Here is a 6,247-nt window from a genome sequence, read left to right on the forward strand (position 1 = left end):
TCACCGCCACTTCTTAAAAGTAAACCGAGGTGAGGAACATATGGAGACTGTGTGGGGGTACTGTGAGGAAACGCGGAAAAGCCGCCGCAAGGGCTCAGAGTGAGGCGGCTGTTTCCGCGTCTAACATGGCGGCACAACGCGAAGAAACCGCCGCAGGCCGCATGGGCAGAGCGGTGGAGTCCACGTTGGATGCGGCGGATTGTACGCATGGCAAAGCAGATGGCATTGCGGCTGGACGCGGGGAAACCGCAGCTCGCCTAGAGAGCGGGGGCGGTGGCCTGAATCAGTGGTCACATTGCAAGACATGTCTGGTGTGGCTGGGACTGCTAGTCCACACAGGTTCAGAAGGACGCGCGCGCGCGCTGAGAGGCAGAGCTTATATGACAGCCAGAAAAGGGTCAGCTGACCAAGCGGGTCAGCTGACATTTTCACCACCTGCCATTGGTCCAGCACTTAGGGGAGGCGCTGGAGAGCGCTTTGCTATATATACTGGGTGCTGGTCATTCTCTGGTTGTCTGCCGTTGTGATCACTACGTGGTAGCACTCAGACCTTGTCTGTATCTGTGTTCTAGCATAGTTTCCAAAGGTGTTGACATCAAGGAGCTCACACCTTAGCATTAGGAATATTGAACTGTATTATTTGTTATGACCTTCTGCCTGTCTGACCATTCCTCTGAACTCTGATTCTGTACCTCGCTATTTCTGTTACCCTGTTGCCAATCTCTGCTCGTTCCTGGACTCTGTATTGGCCTCCTGATTCTGTACTGTGCTATTCTGATACTCCGTTGCCAAACTCTGTCTGTTTTTTGGATTCCGTATCTGCCTCCTGAATCTGTACCTTATCTGTCCGTGTGTTATCGACCTGGCTTGCCGACCCCGAGAACTGGCCTTACTGTTAGAGGCAGTTCACAGACCTGTCAGTGACACCCTCTCCCACGGGTGTCACTCTCGCTCTGTCCTTCCTCCCCTCAGCCTAGCTCCTCCCCCCTGGAGAGTCTAGGCCAGAGGAAGGAACATACTTCTGGAGAAGTACTCAAAGTATACTGTTGCATCTATACACTCACTTGTTCTATCAGGTGTCCAGAGGTTAGTAGATATACAGTATCTGATTATCGGTGATACTGCAGATCACCAATAATCAGGTATATTCTGTATTCTCGGTGATACTGCAGTTCACCGGTAATTAGACCCTCTCTGTGTTACACCGATCGTTACAGAACGGCAGACCAAAAAATACAAATAAACGCACACGCTGATCGTCTGGGCGCACTTGCCACTTCGGTGGACAACATCAATCAAGTGCTGGGTAGTCACAAGACTATGATTGAAGCCTTGTCTGGTTCTTTACAAACCCTCCAGACAGCAGTGAATGAGGTGCGATCCCCTCCTAGCTCTGACATGCGTTTGCCTGTACCTGAGAAATTTTCTGGTCACAGATCAGACTTCCGAAATTTTAGGAGTAGAGTGTTATCTTACTTTGAGTTGAAACCCCGATCTTCAGGAACTGTGGCCCAAAGGGTCACATTCATCAAGACTTTGTTATCAGGCGATTCTCAGACGTGGGCATACAGTTTGCCCACCGGGGATTTGGCCCTCTCTTCAGTGGATTAATTTTTTAAAGCCATGGCAGTAATTTACGACGACCCAGACCTTGCCGCGACCTCTGAGCGGAAGCTCAAGCTCTTGCGTCAAGGTAGGGGTCCGGTCGAAGATTACGCAGCCGAATTTAGGAGGTGGTCAGTTTCAGCCAGGTGGGACACCTATGCCCTATTAGATTGCTTGTTATCAGGGTTGTCGGATGAGGTTTCAGATCTCATGTTAAGTCTGCCTGAACCTAAGACACTTGATGAGGCCATTTCATCGGCCATTCGAGTCGATCGCAGACTGCGCTATCAAAAACAGACCCGGGGTAGTAGTCATGTAAGAATGGTGTCCTACGCTGCACCTCCAGTAACTCCACCTCCTCCTGTCTCGCCTCCACCCGAACCAATGCAAATTGGTTGGTCAAAGCTATCCCAAGTGGAGCGAAGACGCAGGATGTCTGAGCGGCTGTGTCTTTACTGCGCAGAGGGGGGTCATAGAGTACGTAATTGTCCTAACAAGCCGGGAAACGCTATCGCCTAGGAGTTGTAGGGGGTAGCACCCTAGGCACGCAGCTTTTACCCCTAGAAGATAAACGGTTACTTCTTCCCTGTACAGTCACATGGGAAGATAAAACCGAGGTTACTGAGGCTTTTGTTGATTCAGGCTCTGCAGCAAATTTTATGGATTTTGAATTTGCAAAGAAATTGGGTATTCCGTTCACCCCAGTAAAACCACCCATTCAGGTTACGGCAGTAGATGATTGTCCCCTGCAAAGTATTCATCCGCTGTCCCAGACACCAGAGGTGGAAGTCACTATAGGGGTGTTACATAAAGAGAGACTACAGTTTTTTGTGTTACACATGACCACCTCCACAGTCATCCTTGGCATGCCATGGCTGCACTTACACTCTCCACAGATTAATTGGGCTACCGGTCAGCTAACTAGCTTGTCAACCCACTGTTTTCAGCAGTGTTTAGGGAGAGTGACACTGTGCGAGACCAGGATCCAGTTGGAGGGGGTACCAGTACAATATTCCGAGTATTCTGATGTGTTCTGTCCCAAGGCTGCAGACAAGTTACCTCCACATCGCCCCTTTGATTGTCCCATTGATCTCCGATCAGGTTGTATGCCCCCTAGGGGCCATCTTTACAATTTGTCTGGTCCAGAGAAAGTAGCCATGCAGGAATACATCCGTGAAAATTTAGCCAAGGGGTTCATTCGCCCTTCCCGGTCACCTGCTGGCGCAGGTTTCTTTTTTGTTAAGAAAAAAGACGGAGGCCTGCAGCCTTGCATTGATTACCGGGGCCTGAATAAAATCACAGTAAAGAATCGCTACCCGTTGCCCTTGATAGATGACTTGTTTACACAGATAACCAATGCTAAGATCTTTTCAAAATTGGATTTACGGGGTGCATACAACCTGGTGCGGATCAGAAAGGGCGATGAATGGAAGACGGCCTTCAACACGCCCGACGGGCATTACGAGTACTTGGTGATGGCCTTCGGGCTGTGTAACGCCCCGGCCGTCTTTCAGGAACTGATTAATGAAGTATTCAGGGAGGTATTGGGCAGGTTCGTGTTGGTTTACCTAGATGATATACTTATTTTTTCCAACAACCTCTCTGAGCACAGGACACATGTCAGGTTTGTATTGGATAAACTAAGACAAAACATGCTGTACGCTAAATTGGAGAAATGCATCTTCGAGGTAACATCTGTCACCTTTTTAGGGTACATAATTTCCACCTCGGGCCTGTCTATGGATCCTGCCAAGGTCTCTGCTGTGTTGGAATGGCCTCAACCAGTGGGGTTAAAATCTCTTCAGAGATTTTTAGGCTTTGCCAATTACTATAGAAGGTTCATAAAGGGGTACTCCACTGTCATTGCACCCCTCACCAGTCTCACTAAGAAAGGGACAGATACTACCCACTTGTCTCCAGAGGCTCTGCATGCATTCTCCACTCTGAAAGATTTGTTTTGCTCTGCACCCATCCTGAGACACGTTGACACCTCCTATCCCTTTATTGTTGAGGTGGACGCCTCAGAGGTCGGGGTAGGGGCTGTGCTGTCCCAGCGGTCAGGGTTGCAGGGTAGATTGCACCCATGTGCCTATTTTTCTCGTAGGTTCTCTCCGGCAGAGAGAAACTACGAAATAGGCAACAGAGAGCTCCTGGCCATCAAATTGGCCTTTGAAGAATGGCGTCATTGGTTGGAAGGAGCAGAACATATGATTACAGTTTACACTGACCACAAAAATTTAGAATATATCGAGGGAGCCAAGATATTAAGCCCCCGACAGGCTCGATGGTCATTATTTTTCTCGAGATTCAGATCTATAATTACGTACACCCCAGGGATCAAAAAACATTAAGGCAGATGCCCTGTCTAGATGCTTTGAGCCAGAGACAGCACAGCCCTCCCTCCCAGAGACCATTGTCCCACAGAGACTGGTATTAGCTACAACTGAGACTTGGGAAGATTGGACAGAGACTTTAGGTCCTTTTCAGCAGGACATCCTGGAGGGGAAGCCCAAAGGGGTTATGTTTATTCCACTGCCATTTCGCCTTCAGATTTTGCAGATGTTCCATTCACACAGGAATGCGGCACACCCTGGGGCCTCCAGAACACAGGACCTTGTAGCCAGATGCGCTTGGTGGCCGTCTCTGGCAGCCGATTGTAAAGAGTTTGTTAGGGAGTGTGCGGTGTGTGCGAGCAGTAAGCCCTCCCGACTGGCACCTGTGGAAAAATTGCAGTCCCACCCCGAGTGAACCATGGACCGACCCACTTATCCATGGATTTTGTGGGTGAGCTCCCCAGGTCTGAGGGCATGTCGGTCATTTGGGTGGTAGTTGACCGCTTTAGTAAAATGGCCCATTTTGTGCCCTTGAAAGGACTCCCCTCGGCCCAGGAATTAGCCGATTTGTTCATCATCCACGTTTTTCGATTGCATGGCATTCCGGAAAACATTGTGTCAGATAGGGGAGTCCAATTTGTTTCCAGATTTTGGAGGGCATTCTGTCACCAAATGGGCATGGAACTGTCATTTTCGTCGGGCTACCACCCACAGACCAATGGCCAGACGGAAAGAGTCAAACAATCATTGGAACAGTTTTTGAGGTGTTACGTTGCAGAAGCGCAAAATGATTGGATTAAGTTTTTACCCTTCGCAGAATTTGCGCACAATAATTTGAAAAGTTCTTCTTCTGGATTTTGTCCATTCCAGGTAGTGACCGGGAAGTTGCCTAAATTCTCCCCATTGCCAGTTGCCTCCACTCCGTTTCCAGCTCTGGAGCCCTGGCAAAGGTCATTTAAAGATATATGGTGGATTGTGAAAAATAATTTGGAGAAGGCGTTTCAAAGTCAAAAAGGTCAAGCTGACAAGAGACGTTCCTTAGAGTGGAGGTTTTTGCCAGGAGATTTAGTCTGGGTGTCCACACGTCACTTGACCTTGAAACAGCCCTCAGCTAAGTTGGGGCCCAGGTATGTGGGTCCATTCCCAGTAACCAGAAAGATCAACGATGTCACTTATGCCATTGACCTCCCTGCCAGTATGCGCGGTGTAAGATCCTTTCACGTGTCCCTGCTTAAGCCAGCAGTTCATGTAGGTCCCACTCCTCCTCCTCCTGTGATGATAGATGACCAACCTGAGTACGAAGTAGAGAAGATTTTAGACTCTCGCATAGTTCAGAACTCAGTACAATATCTGGTTCATTGGAAAGGGTATGGTGTTGAGGAGAGATCTTGGGTACCTGAATGTCGTATGCATGCTGACAAATTAAGAAGGGAGTTCCACGCGTTGCATCCTGAGAAGCCTGGTAGGAGCTGTCCGGAGTCCACTCCTCAGGGTGGGGGTACTGTGAGGAAATGCGGAAAAGCCGTCGCAAGGGCTCAGAGTGAGGCGGCTGTTTCCGCGTCTAACATGGCGGCACAACGCGAAGAAACCGCCGCAGGCCGCATGGGCAGAGCGGTGAAGTCCGCGTTGGATGCGGCAGATTGTACGCATGGCAAAGCAGATGGCATTGCGGCTGTACGCGGGGAAACTGCCGCTCGCCTAGAGAGCGCCTGAATCAGTGGTCACATTGCAAGACATGTCTGGTGTGGCTGGGACTGCTAGTCCACACAGGTTCAGAAGGACGCGCGCGCGCGCGCTGAGAGGCAGAGCTTATATGACAGCCAGAAAAGGGTCAGCTGACATTTTCACCACCTGCCATTGGTCCAGCACTTAGGGGAGGCGCTGGAGAGCGCTTTGCTATATATACTGGGTGCTGGTCATTCTCTGGTTGTCTGCCGTTGTGATCACTACGTGGTAGCACTCAGACCTTGTCTGTATCTGTGTTCTAGCATAGTTTCCAAAGGTGTTGACATCAAGGAGCTCACCTTAGCATTAGGAATATTGAACTGTATTATTTGTACCCTTTGCAGTTCCAGAATGTTTAATTCAAGGAGTGGGAAAATACACTCCCAAACATTCTAAATGTGCCCTAATCTAGACTTTTTCTCTCCTTCAACAGGTGTAGGATTACATATACAGTATAGACCAAAAGGTTGGACACACCTTCTCATTCAAAGAGTTTTCTTTATTTTCATGGCAATGAACATTATAGATTCACACTGAAGGTATCCAAACGATGAATTAACACATGTGGATGTATAGTACATAGC

This window comes from Hyperolius riggenbachi, chromosome 2 (assembly GCF_040937935.1).
Source record: "Hyperolius riggenbachi isolate aHypRig1 chromosome 2, aHypRig1.pri, whole genome shotgun sequence".
Taxonomy (NCBI): domain Eukaryota; kingdom Metazoa; phylum Chordata; class Amphibia; order Anura; family Hyperoliidae; genus Hyperolius; species Hyperolius riggenbachi.